We start from the raw sequence: 14,913 nt of genomic DNA on the forward strand, positions 1-14,913 counted from the left end.
CAGATTCCCACTACTGCCAATCCTGCACCACCACTCCCCCCAGCAATTTCCCACTACTGCCAATCCTTTTCTTATAGTATTATGATAATTGTTCAAGGTCTGCTCATGAGTGAGAACATGTGATACTCAGTTCTTTGTTTCTTTGATAGATTACTCAGTATTATAGACTCTAAATCAATCCAAGTTGCTGTGAAGTTCATAATTTTATCTTTCTTTATGGCTGCATAGTATTCCATCATATATATGTAACACATTTTTTTATCCAGTACTTTTTCAATGGGTAGCATGGTTAGTTCCATGTTTTTGCTATTGTGGACAATAATGCAATAAACATATGTGTGCTAGTGTCTTTTTCATAAAGTGATTTGAGTTCCCCCAGGTATATTCCCAGTAGGGAGGTTGTGGGGTCTTATGGAATGTCGAATTTTAGATGTTTTAGGAATCGCCAAACTGTTTTCCACAGAGGTTGTACTAGTTTGCACTCCCACCAACAGTGTAGAAGTATTACCTTTTCCCCACATCCTCTCCAGCATTTGTTGTTTTTTGAGTTACTGATGATTGCCATCCTGACTGGAGTTAGGTGATATCTCAGTATGGTTTTAATTTGTATTTCTTTGATGACTAGTGAGGCTGAGCATTTTTTCATGTATCTGTTGGTTGCTTCTATGTCTTCTTTAGAGAGGGGTCTATTCATATCTTTTGCCCACTTTGTAATGGGACTGTTTTTTTTTTTCTTCCCCCGGCATGTTTGAGTTCCTTGTAGATCCTAGATGTTAGGCCTTTGTCAGACATACAGTTGGCAAATATTTTTTCCCAGTCTGTGGGCTGTCTCCCTGCTCTTTTAGTTTGATGAGGTCCCACTTGTCTATCTTATCTCTTATGGTATGGGCACTGGGATTTTGATCAGGAGTTGATTGCCAGTTCCAATTTCCATAAGGGTGTCTCCTGCATGTTCTAAGGTTCTTATAGTTTGAGGTTTTACACTCAGGTCTTTGATCCATTTAGAGTTGATGTTTTTATATGGTGATAGATAGATGTCCTGTTTCATTCTTTTGCATGCAGTCAGCCAGTTTACCCAGCACCATTTACTGAATAAGTTCTCCTCTCCCCAGTGGTTGGTGGTGGAGGCTTTGTCGAAGATGAGTTGGTTGAAAAATTGAGGTTTTGCTTCTGGAATCTGTGTCCTATTCCATTGGTCTGTATACTTGCTCTTGTACCAATACCAGGCTTTTTTTTTATTATTGTAGCTTTATAATAAAGTTTATTTATTTATTTTGCTGAGAATTGTTTTGGCTATTCGTGGTTGTTTATGTTTCCTTTTGAATTCCTATATTGTTGTTTCCAGGTCTGAGAAGAATGCTGCTGGTAATTTAATGGGTATTGCATTAAATCTGCAGTTTTCCTTGGGTAGGATGGACATTTTAACAATGTTAATTCTTCCAATCCATAAGCATGGAATATTTTTCCATTTGTTTGTATCATCTTTGATTTCTTTGAGCAATATTTTGTAGTTTTCATTGTAAAGGTCTTTTACTTCTCTGGTTAGGAAGATGCCAAGGTATTTCATTTTTGTGTGTAACTATTTTGATTAGGATTGTACTTTTTATTTGAGTTTCTGTTTGTTTATTGCTTTGCACATTTATTTTATATCCTGCGACTTTGCCAAAGTCTTTTATCAGTGCAAGGAGGTTTTTGACAGATTCTCTTGGGTTTTTGAGGTATAGAATCATGTTGTCTGCAAAGAGGGATAGCTTGACTTCCTCTTTTCCTATTTGGATACCCCTGATCGCCCTCTCTTATCTGATTACTCTAGTTAGGACTTCCAAAACTATGTTGAAAAGGAGGAGTGAGAGTGAGCATTCTTGTCTTGTTCTGGTTTTCAGCAGAAATCAAAATTTTCAAAGTTATATCTGATAAAGGAATTGGGTAAATAAACTGTAAGAACCATATGATTTAATACCATGAGATATTAAAATGCAATGGAATATTTGTAGCTGCAGAAAACCACAACGACATAGTAAAGAAAATAAAAATTACAAAGTAATATGGATTTTATCCAATTGTATATGTATATGTGCACTTTTCTATTTGTATGTTTTAACTAAATTTTTAAAATTTCTATGATGGTATGGTTCCATTATTGAAAAATATGCATGGATATATCACATACAGAAGAAAATCTTTGGAATATCCTAAAATACCCAGAAGACTATCTCTGGGTGGTCACTCATGGATTTTTTTTCTTTTATTTTCATGTGCTTTTTCTTTAATAGACATAAACTGCGAGCATCATAATAAAATTTTGTTAAGTAAAAGAGCATGGTGATCTAATCTGTTATGGCAGAAATATAGCCCCAGCCATTTCCAAAATCAGCAGCTCCTTCTTGGGTCACCTGGACAGGACTCCACTGAGGACGGGCTGAGTCTGGAAAGCAGTAGATCACTTGGTGAGCCTGGCATAATGTGGCAGCAACGCTGCTGGATACTTGATGCTTGGTTTCCGACTGTGGCTTGTCTAAACATCGTGGGCCTCCACCGCACTTTGACTTACTACTCCGCAGCATGGCTGTGAATCACCTTGATGTTCAATCAGCTTCTGCTCATGGACTGTAGACCAGTGTTTAGCTACTGAAGATGTTTTATTTTTATGACAGGCAAAGCTGGTTCCTAGATGCAATGAAACATGAAGACAATTGAGGTGTGTGCTGCTGATTGTCCTTTGACAGCACAGGGAGGAGAAAATGGGGAGCCTGCACTATGAGTGCAGAGTTCTCCTGCACTCATAGTGGCCTTTGCTTGGCTCTTCTTTCTGTCCAACTTCATCTGGACTCCTGTTTTTTCATTATTACCTGCTTCCAGATAGTTCATGAGAGAGATTTTAACTAGGCCACTTTTCTGATTATTCTGGCACCTTCTAGACAGGCTGGCTCCAAGGTTATGAGGTAGTTTGGACACATCTAGCGACTTTATCAGGAAGATTTTCAGAAGAGTGAATTCGTCTGCATGAAATTCCTACAGAGTGGCAGCTTTTAGAGCCAACTTGTCTGAGTCTAAAAACAGCAACTTGGTTAGACAGGGGCCCACCCAAGGGTGTCTTCCAGGGATGTGCTCACATTACCAGTTGACTCCTTGAGTTAGGGTTCAACAGGCTAATTTACTTTTCATTTTTCTTGCTGGAAGCTGGTGGCAGGAGGGAGCTCATCCAGAGCTGGAAAATTGCAATCGAATCCAGCAACTCCTCCATTCACCTGGATGTAGGGTTTGGTTTCCTTCTTTTTCTTTTTTTCCTCCCTTGGTCTTCAACATGGAAAGTTCTTTCCTAAGGCCTATCAGCCCACAGAGGAGGATTCTGTAAAGGGTCCCTGGAATAGATGAACAGTTTGAGACAGGAAGCAATCAAAGGCTTAACCACAAATGCCTATCAAACTGGATATGGAAGGCTAAGACCAAGGATGACAGATGTTAGATAAAATACAAGAAACATGGCAAAATGCCCAGTCTGAGAAGATTAACTTTTAATGGAAGGTAGTAAGAATTATAAACCTAGGCTGGTCCTTGCTATCTACAGAAAATAGCTAAATTATCATATGTTGGGTTTAAGAGATATTGAGATGCCTGCCTGTAAAAATATGAAACATTAAAAAAAAATAACATATATGCTTGAAAGTTGGTCCATGTTTGTGAAGTGTTTTGGAAAGCAAACTGAGACCTAATGGCATTTAGAAAGGAAGTAATGGGTTGGATGCAGTGGCTCACGCCTGTAATCCCAGCACTTTGGGAGGGGGAGGCAAGAGCATTGCCTGAGCCCAGGGATTTGAGATCACGTCTCTACAATAAATAAAAAAAAAATTAGCCAAATGTGGTGGTATGTGTCTGTAGTTTCAGTTATTTGAAGGCTGAGGCAGAAGGATCAAGGCTGCAGTGTCTGTGAACTTGCCACTGCTCTCCAACCTGGGCAACAGAGTGAGACTTTGACTTGACAAAAAGGAACGAAAGGAAAGGAAAGGAAGGGAAGGGAAGGGAAGGGGAGGGAAGGGAAGGGAAGGGAAGGAAGGAAAGAAGGAAGGAAGAGAAAGGAATGGAAAGTAAGTAACTATGTGTGTCTAATGTTCATCAAGGATTCTAGTGTCCTCTCTGACACCACTGTTTTGGTGAATTTGGCAGATACAGTCAACTTTTGCTTTATTTGGCTGCCTCTGCTCTTGCATCCATTGATCAATGCTAATAATTATGGTAATTTTATGTTTCCTTTTTGGAGTATGGGAAGCATATGTTTTTTAACTCTCTATATCCAATACCCAGTATAATCTATGGCATTCAATAGATCCAAAATACTTTCACTAATTTGGCGCTTACTTAATGACTTACATTTTATGTATGGAAACCAAGGCAGGCCCTGGGAAAATCAAAATGCCTTTACAGAGAAATTTGTAGTTTGTGAAAAAGACCATATTGGCACTGAATGGTGATCTATGGCAAGAAGTAGAACTCAGAGAAGGAAGAGATCCTTATAATGGGTGCCTAAAGAAAAAAGTCTGGGCTTTATTAATACAGGAGGTGTCAAAAAAATGTATACACATTTTAAGCACTGTTAAAAACTGTTCGCGATAATCAGAAGTGTCTGGACACTGATGGTAAATACTTTGAGCACCTCTTATAATTGCAGAAGTCAAACATGACTTGTATTCATCCTGAGGATTGCAGTTTTAATACAGCTTTTTCCTTAAAATGTGTATACACTCTCTGTATATAACTATGTGGTTTTTCCCTTTATTCCCTTTCCCTTCTGCATGGCTGGCAGGCATAACTTTCCATTCTTTCTGAAGGCTTACCCCCAAAGTCCTCATGGATGACTTTTTTGCCTCTGGATATTGCTTAAAATGTGGAGAAAGATAAGAAAAATTAAGAAGACAAACAGGCGATGCAAAACAGCAAACAACATAACCCATCAAAAATTGTAGTGAAGTCCTAGGTTATTTAGATGTTTAGATTACTTATCTGAAAAATACTTTTCTGAAATTGCGTAGTTTAAAGTCAATAATATTATTTGAAATTTTTCTGTTGGTGAGCTACTATAAGGAAATTCTACAGTGATTGTCAGTAATACATTAAGTCCTTTATTTGCTGCTAATATAATACATTAAGTACAATAAGTTACTAATAATGGTAATTAGTAGACAAATAAATATTAGCTGAGCCAATGCCTACTGACCTCTGGGAGATGATAAATGAATGGAATGCATGTTCACCAAAATCAAGCAAACTTTGGCCCTATCATAATCCACTTCCTTCCCTCCCCCACCCCCTTCTTTTCCTTCTTATCTTCTCTTCCTCTTTTCACCCATTTATTCATTTATTTAACAAAAATTCCTTAAGACACCACTTAATGTATCAGGCGCTAGGCTAAGATCATGGAGTCTAACAAAATAATTAAGTTCTCTGCTTTCTCGAGCGCTTGTCTGTAATGGGGTACTAATAAGTGGTACTTCTTTCTGAGTAATAGATAGATGATCAGGAATTTCCCAAGTTAGCTGAATGGCAGAATTCACATCTTTGTTCTGTAATACACATCTTTGTGTAAAAAAGAGTCTCTCAACTTTGACACTATTGATATTTTGGACCAGATAATTTCTTGCTGTGGGGATTGTAGGATGTTTAACTGCATCCATGACCCCTACCCACTAGATGCCAATAGCATACCCCCTCCAGTTGTGACAACCAGAAATGCCTCTAAACTTTGCCAAATGTCGGGCAAAATCATGCTTAGTTAAGAACCACTGGTATTAAAGAACCATGATAAGGAATTTTCTTGGTTTTTCTTCTTCATATAATTCCTTGAGTGTGACGGAATATGCCACATGCACATTGACTTTTTCACATGCCATGTGCACATTGACTTTTTTTGACACATGCTGATTTCAGAAATACTAAAATGGAAAAACAGTGTACATCTTAACACTAAGAACATCACATCATCTCCCAAATCTCTATTAGACCACATCAAATAAACATATTCTAAATAAAAACAGTATCCTTGCCATGTAAATTCAATTTTAAAATAATTTTACTTGTTCCACAATCCAACCATAGTTTTGCTTTTAGAAGGAAATTCTGGAGGATCTTCTGCAAGAGTGGTAGAATGAGATGCTGCCAAAATAATGAAGCCTAACAAATCATCTCAAAGCTCAGTAGCTCACAGCACAAACATTTGTTCTGTCATTCACAGTTCTGCAGGCTGATTTGTTGTTCGACTAATCTAGAATAGATTTGTCAAGTTGGCTTTGCTTTGGACTGTGGGCTGGATTCAGGTCCGCTGTATGTGTTCTCACACTGAAGGAATTATATTAACTATGAGTGCATGCAGAAGAGAGGGCATGGTGTGTGTGTGTGTGTGTGTGTGTGTAATGTCAACTAATTATATATGAAGATAGAAATGATGAAAATTTAAATTTAAGGTCTATTAGTGTTTTAGCCTAAGGCATGGTGTGTGTGTGTGTGTGTGTGTGTGTGTGTGTGTGTGTGTGTGTGTATAATGTCAACTAATTATATATGAAGATAGAAATGACGAAAATTTAAATTTAAGGTCTATTGGTGTTTTAGCCTAAGCACTCTTCCCCAAGGTCTTGCATTTCAAGAAACAATATTGGCTTTTATTTGACAAATTTATGGCAGTGGACTTTATTGAGGAATAAAGAATGCATCAGTTAAATGTACTGTGACAGCTTGCTTTTCTTTTCTTGAAGAACTAGGCCATGTGCATTATTCTACAAAAGTTTTAATTCAATGTTTACAATAGCTATCATTCTATTCGTTTTAGATTGGTCAAATTTATGATACATTAGGCCTGTATTTTATGTGTTATTTTAAAATTCTTGCCCATTTTATGGTACTGGGGTCATAATTTTACTAATTCAAATGATGTTAGAAGTTTATGGTTGTTGTATCTTGCTTGTATGACATATTGTTGGTTATATCTATGATTTATCTGCTGCTGAGGCCTTGGTCAGGAACACAACTCCCAATTATCCAACCAATTATAACATTGTTCCGTGGGAAAACTTCAGCAGCTGAAACTGTTGACTAACTATAATAAAAATGAGCAGTTTCCATCAGATAAACTAAAACTAAAATTTTGTTTTGGTCGGCAATTGCCAACATTCACAAGGCGGGTCTTAAGTAACCCCATCTATCATTGATTTATATTCTGCAGTTTCCCATGCTGAATGGGGCCTTGCTTATGCCATTCTTATGGTCAAGATGTGTCCATCTTGGTAAGAATTATTCTTAACAATTTCCAAATTAAAAATAATTGCGTTGTTACTACATGATACAATAATCTAGTTTCTGAAAGGCTACAAGTTCAGGCAATTAAGCATTTCCAAAAAAAAACCCAGAAAAACCTGACATCACCATAATGCAATGTGGAGTTCACTAGTTTCCATAACAGAATGCTACTTTGCTTTCAGTTAACATGTACTCCAACAACATTTAATAATTATGTGTAATTACTTTATACACTTGTCAGAGAATATACCCCTGATCTGACTGCTTCAGCCCTGCCAGTCCTTGTTATCTTTCCTTGTCGTTTCTGACTTCTAAATTGCTAGATTTTTCCTTTGATGGACACACCATTGGGAGCAGGACTGAGGAGATGGAAAGAGAAATACAACCATATGCCACCATGCCATGTGCACATTGACTTTTTTTTTTTTTTAAACACATGCTGGTTTCAGAAATATTAAAATGGAAAAACAACGTACATCTTAGATCTAAGTACATCACACTATCTCCCAAATCTCTATTAGATCACGTCAAATAAACACACAATCTAAATAAAAACAGTATCCTCGCCATGTAAATTCAATTTTAAAATAGTTTTACTTGTCCCATAGTCCAGCCGTAGTTTTGCTTTTAGAAGGAAATTCTGGAGCATCTCCTGCAAGAGTGGTAGAATGAAATATTGCCAGAATAATGCTGCCTAACAAATCATCTCAAAGCTCAGTAGCTTACAACACAAACATTTGTTCTGTCATTCACAATTCTGCAGGCTGACTTGTCGTTCGGCAGATCTAGAATAGATTCGTCTAGTTGGCTTTGCTTTGGATTGCAGGCTGGATTTAGGTCTGCTGTATGTGTGCTTATTCTGGGGCCTAGGCCAAAGGGGCAGCTCTGTGTACAGCATGCTCTTCTCATGGCAGATTACCAAAGCACAAGAGTCAAGCCCAAGCTTGCACAAGCTCATGTAACACTTCTTCATATCATGACCACAAATACTAATTCCAATAGTTATAGAAAAGGATATGGCCAAGTCTAGTATCAACAGGCCGGAAAAAGAATCCCATCAAGAAATGGAAATAAATAAATATATGCTGAACAATAATAATGCTTTCACGGAAAATATGACATTTGAAAATGAGACTAATAAAGTTGTTAAGTAGATATTTTCCCCAATTTTTTAATTTATATGTTTGTTTATTTATTTATTTATTTTGAGATGGGGTTTCAAACTGTCACCCAGGCTGGAGTATAGAGGCACAATTATGGCTCACTGCAGCCTTGACTTCCTAGACTCAGGCAATCCTCCAAACTCAGCCTCCTGAGTAACTGGGACTACAGGCGAGAGCTGCCACACCCAGCCAATTTTTATTTTTAAATTTTTAGTAGCAATGAGGTCTTGCTATATTGCTGAGGTAGGTCTTGACCTCCTGAGGCTCAAGCAATCCTCCCATCTTAGCCTCCCAAAGTGCTCGGATTACAGGCATGAGCCACCGTGCTCAGCCTCCAGTTTTATTTAAGCTCATTCTTGAATTAACCCAGGCAACATCACTTCTACAGAATATCCAATATTTGTATAAAAATTCTTTCCTTTCCCTCTTTCACTCTACTATTACAGTTTGGCATCTAGTCTTGTTCTAAGTGTGATGAACATGTCCCAAAGAGTAATTTATATTCCCTTTGTCACAGTAGTTACAATAGCAACTTAGAATAAGACTGATAATGCTTTCCCTCCCCAATCATATACAAAGCTATATCTACTCCTGGACTCTTAAGTTTTGTCAGTCAATTAATGTTGATGCTTGATACCTCATATTTAGGAACTTAACCATGGATAGGATCTTCACTGATGCAGGTATCATTAATAGGTATGGAGGAGAGTAAGTAATTGACCCTAATATATGAAAATGCTAAGTTGAGGAAGTAGAGTGAAAGACATAGAGAACTTATTCATAGCTTAGAAGCTGGTACTTCAAGTTGTTTGGTAGCATATGACTAAACTGCTGTATCTCAGACCTTAGGCCATATGCCTATAGATGCTGCTGGATTAGGAATTTGGTAAGAGAAATTCAGGATATGGGAACATGTAAACCACTTTTTGTGTCCTCTTAAAAGTAGCCATAAAAGTCCCATTAGAATTAGACAAACGTGGTTGAAACTTGCACATCTGAGATCAGAGAAGACGGAAAGTACAATTTTGCTAACAGATGCTCTTCTGCACATGCAGCTGTTAAATAAGAAAGTTAGAATTGGGTGATCTGGATTTTTGTAGGGTTGGGGAGTTTCATTCTCTACACCAATCAAATGTTAGTGCAAACTCAATCAGGAAGATTGGGACCATATCAGAGAACACCATTAGAATATGGGGCTAGTTTTTTTTCAGATTACTGCCAAGCACTTCCTTTTCCCTACATGACAAAGAAGATGATGACCCACATCATTAAGGTGCCAGATGAGTTTTTTTACCTCAACTATTGTTTCACACTGCTCTGGGCAGTACAAAGATGAAGGTCACTTAAGGGATGGACAGAGCACCAATCCTATTACTGAGAAACAGAAATTCTCAGGCTACACTCCAATTTTAAGGATTATGACTCAGCAAGACTTTTGCCTTTGGATACCAGCCTATGGCACTAAGTGTTTGGAAATAGACAAAACCTGAAACATTTCTAAATGAGGAGCCAGACAATTCAGAGGAGAAATTGTCCACAAATGTTTAGTTTCTAAGAAAATCCTCAGAGCTGAGAAATATTATCAATCACAACAAAAACAGACTGATAATGGTGACATTTTTGATAACACCATGCTAAAATAGAGCCATGGAAGAAAATGGATCAAGAGGGTCTACTAAAAACAGAAAAGCTGGCCACAGAGACAGAGGACGGGAGTCATTCTCTTAGAGATGGTAACAGGAGCAGCCTGATGAACTGAGCAACGGCCTCATTCTATTGCTGGGACAGAAAGTTCTTACTATTCTTGTCCAGCTGTATATTCATTTATTCATTCACTTAACAAATGCCATGTACCTACTAAGTTCCAGACAATGTAGAAATATATAAGAAACACAGAAGTTTATACATGCATTGAAGCAATGACTAATAATGCTTCCCACAACATCCTGGTTTTTGTCTTGGCCCCACCATTGCGTTTGGGTGTGTTGGGTGTCTGGTTATGAGGACTGCCCCTTACTCAGTAATCTTAAACCTGAAGTGAGTTGAAGTCATCAAATGAAATTTCACTTTCTTTTTCTGGAGATAGAGTGAGTATGTTATATATGAACACGGGCATTATATAAATAGTAATACAGTAGCAGTAACATTGTAAATGAATGCTAGATAGCCAAGAGATGAATCATAGTAGATGGTTGCTACTTGTTTCTCTGTCATCAATTTCTTCTGCTTTCAGTAACAGACTTAATATTTTGCTTGGTGTCCACTTTTATCTCTCTTTCAATCCACAGTCTGGATGTGGATCCACTTATTGCCCTAGGAAAGGAGTGTGTGACTCAAGCCTATGCCAATCAGTGTACTGTATTCTGATTGCAGCAGTTGGATAAGGTATGAACAGAGAAAGTTCAGTTAAAGTGAATCCCAGGACTTTGACAATGTTAGGAAAGACTCTCACTAGTTACTACTGGATTTGAACCTAGCATTATATAGCCCATGAGCTTCTGACATCTTGTGATGATGAGGGGAGAGTGTTTTTGAGAGTGAAGCCAATACAGATGAAGAGAGATCAACTGAATCCTGATAACATCATGTGGGTTACAGCATCCTATCACAACTGAAGCTAAATCTATCCTAGCATAGTTGTGTTACTGAAACAATAAACAATCATTTATTACATTTGGTGCTTTATTTTTTAATCACTTAAATGTGTTTATGTGTTTGCATATGTGCATACAAAAAACATGAAGACATGCTACTGACACTTTTCGAGTGTCAGACTATATGGGTTTTAACATTTATTATTCATTCATTTCTTTATAAACACAAGTATCTTTTAAAAATAGTTATATAAGAAACTATTGACAAAGTCATATGGAGTCTGGAATAGTTACAGAATTAGAAACACATGACTGCTTTTCCATAACTAAGAGTGCAAAAAAGCAGAAACTACTGGTTCATGTACGTAAGGAATCATAAAAGATACTGTAGATCAAAGAGGGCCCCAGAGACTGAATTAGTTAAGTGATCTTGGAGAAGAAAGTAACCTGGGAATATCCAACACAGCAATAAGCTATTGTTCAACAGACCCAGTGAGGGACATCAAGAGATGCTCAATCATACAATATAGGTTTCTCTTCCTCTGGGTTAGGAAACATTAGTTCCACATGGGGAAGACGTTAGACAAAAATTCATGGCTATCGACCATTTAGTAAACTTTCCTTGTGTCTTTGACTCTTCAAATTACTAGTATGACTAAATGAACTTCCAATGTTTCTTATGATTTTTAAAAATTATTTAGGTCTTTTAAGAAGAAGAAGCAGAAGAAGCAGCAGATCTTGGGTTTATAGCTCTTCTTACCCACCCCTACTCTACACTAGTTACGGTAGGGAAATATTAAAAACTATCTTCCCCAAATTTAAAGACTCAAAGAACAAAGACGTTTTTTGGTTGTTTTTTGTGTGTGTGTGTGTGAAGTTCAAGATGAGAGGTCAAGGTTGGTGGGATCTAAGCAGCCACCTAGATTCCCTTCATCTGTGACCATATCATCCTTTAGAGTTTCATGATGGAGTCTGAGCTATAGTCATGCCCAGGTTCTAGCCTGCAGGAGGGTGGAAGGAGCCTGTTGTCTCAGTCAGTTAGCTGCTATAACAAAATGCCCTAGGCTGAGGGATTTAAACACAAACATTTTTTTCCCACAGAACTGAAGGTTGGGAAGTCCAAAATCAAGGCACCAGCAGATTCGGTCTGCTGAGGGCCCTTTTCCTGGTTTTCAAATGGCTGCTTACTTGCTGTCTCCTTACAAGGCAGAGAGAAGAAACTCTGGCATCTTTTCCTCTTTTCATAAGGGCCCTGATCTTATCATGAGGGCTCCACTCTTGTGACCTCATCTAATCCTAATTACCTCTCAAATACCCCACCTCCTAATGCCAACATCACACGGGGGGTTGGAACTTCAACATATAAATTTGAGCTGGATACAGGCATTCAGTTCATAGACCTGTCCACAGCCTTGAAGGTATAGGTATAGGGGTAATGGGCACTTTACACTGGAGAAAGCCCAGTCAGACGGCCAGTGCAAGGGGAGGTGGGAAATGTTTCCTAACCATGAACCTAGGGACAGGAGAATACAATTGAGTGGAAAATAAAAGTCTTCATACTTCCACATCCCAGAGAAGGGTCTTTTGTAAGAAAGGGAAAATATAGAAATTATATTAGCCTATTAAAGCATCAAGGCTTTGATTATAAGAAGAGATCGAAATTAGTATGAGAATATTTTACTTGTTTTAGAGACATTTCCCTCTATCAGAGCTTATATGCCTTCTCCAGGGTGAAATGCAACAGAAGCCACCAAAGGAGCCAGAGTTCTGGAAGATGATTAAAATAAAAGGATGGGATAAAGAGGGAGAGGAGAGAGAAGGTACTTCTTGGTGCCCATCCTGGCTTCAAAAGTGTTTGTTTACATCTGAAATTCCATTCTTAGTGGTTCATTTCTTGGTATTAAAATACCCGAACAGCTAGAGTCCCTTAGAGTCTAAATTCCATAGGGCAGGGTAATGCTTTTTATCACTTACATCATTGCTTGATGCCAATATGCTTATGTCATCATTAGAGAGATTGGTGTCTGGAGGACTTTGGATGGATGAAAAAAATCCCCTAAAAAGTCACAATGAAAGAAACTCTGGCTTGTTTCACAGGAATGGAGAGAGAGCTACCCACTTAACTGTTGTGGTTTTCCTGAGTTTTGTCTTTCTCCCCTCCTCATTCTAAATGTTCTTCCTGGATGAACTCATTGAATCACATGCCTTTAGTCACATTCTAGCTACAGATAACTCACACATTTATTTCTGTAGCCCTGACATTGCCTCAACCTCACCACCCATCGCCACCTGGATGTCCTACAGGCACTTCAGACTCAATCTGTCTAACCCTCTACTCATCTTTCCTTCAAAATAAGCTTCCTCCTGTATTGTCTTCATTATTTGTTTCTACCACCACCCATACAATCATTCCAACCAAATACTGGGGAGTTACCTTTGAAGTCTCCATCTCCACCATTTTCCATTTAATCACTCAGAAAGTCCTATTAATTTTACCTCCTAAATTACCCCATTCCTGATGGGAGTGGCGTTAGTTTTTTTTATGATCTCTTATCCAGAAGTGTTATAATAACTGTTTGGCAGGTCTTCTTGTCCTAGTTTATTCCTTCCCCTCTGCCTTCTACCCCAATACATTTTCAGATAATTGCTAGAAGGATCTATCTGATCTCCTCACCCCCTTGTGTAAAGTCTTTCAATGACTCTCTATTACCTAACTAAGACCTACACTTCCAGAATACATCTGGGTCCTTCAAAATCTGGCTTTGCTCTACTTCTCTGAGTTTCCTCCTGATTCTCTGAGATAATCTCCTCATAGTTCTTCTATGCACCTTCTCTTCAAGCATCACCTCTAATTTCCTAAACACATCTTGCTGATCCAATATTTGTTCATGCTTCACCCTTCCTCCATAGTTTTTCTCACGGTATTGACTACTTGTCCTTTACAACTTGGCCTAGAAATACCTTCCCTGACGTATCTTCCTTGACTACCTTCTCCCACATCTTTTACTCGATTAAGGGCCTCTCTTTATGCTCCTGAAGTCCCCTATACATTCCAGAATTCATCCCTTGTGCCTTGTGACCTTATATTGAAATCATATTTTTGGCTTGCCTGCTAGACTGTCATTTTCTCAAGAGAAGGAACCATGTCTTTCTTGGTCCCTCTTATTTCCTAAGTGCTTATTTCTGGCATATGTGATGCCCATGACAAATATTTCTTCTTTTAGTTTGACCTCATCTGTGAGGAAAGTATGCCATGTGCAGGAAAAATAATAATTGTAAATAAGATTAGCAAGAATCTCATCAGAAGCCCTGCAAAGTATGATAATACTTGGTATTACCTGATCCCGACTTGCCGATGAGCCAAAAAGAAAGGGCTGAGGGAAAAGGTGTGGGACTTCTCCAGGAATGACTGAAGGATGCACTCCCAACTCAGCCTGACTGGAAGCAAGGTCGTACAGCTGTTTCCCGTCTGTGATTATGTCAGATCCTCAGGCAAGAATTGAGCTTTGGTTTTATTTGTTGTTTTGGTTTGCTTCTTCTCTCTCTTTTACTATTTTTGGCCTAAGCCTGCAAGAAAATCATCATACCAAATTGTTGATTGGCAAATCTATTTGTCAATTTGTCTATGTATCTCTGGATCCCCAGACAGTAAAGAAAGGATGGCCTAGTTTTAGATGTCATTAGAGCAAGAAAGAAACATAGTATGAGAGTATGTGGCCAAGAGGTCAATGAAAGATAACTGGCTTAAATACTTAAGACACTTGTTTTCAGAAAGCCTTGGAAGGAAGAAAAAAAAAGAAACAGCCAAGCATGTTCATTTGGATGACCACTAAGTTGCAGTCCTGTTGTTGTGACAAGGACTCCTATACCAT

Source organism: Carlito syrichta, unplaced genomic scaffold, assembly GCF_000164805.1.
Source record: "Carlito syrichta isolate Samal-C Ts95f unplaced genomic scaffold, Tarsius_syrichta-2.0.1 Scaffold288120, whole genome shotgun sequence".
Classification (NCBI taxonomy): domain Eukaryota; kingdom Metazoa; phylum Chordata; class Mammalia; order Primates; family Tarsiidae; genus Carlito; species Carlito syrichta.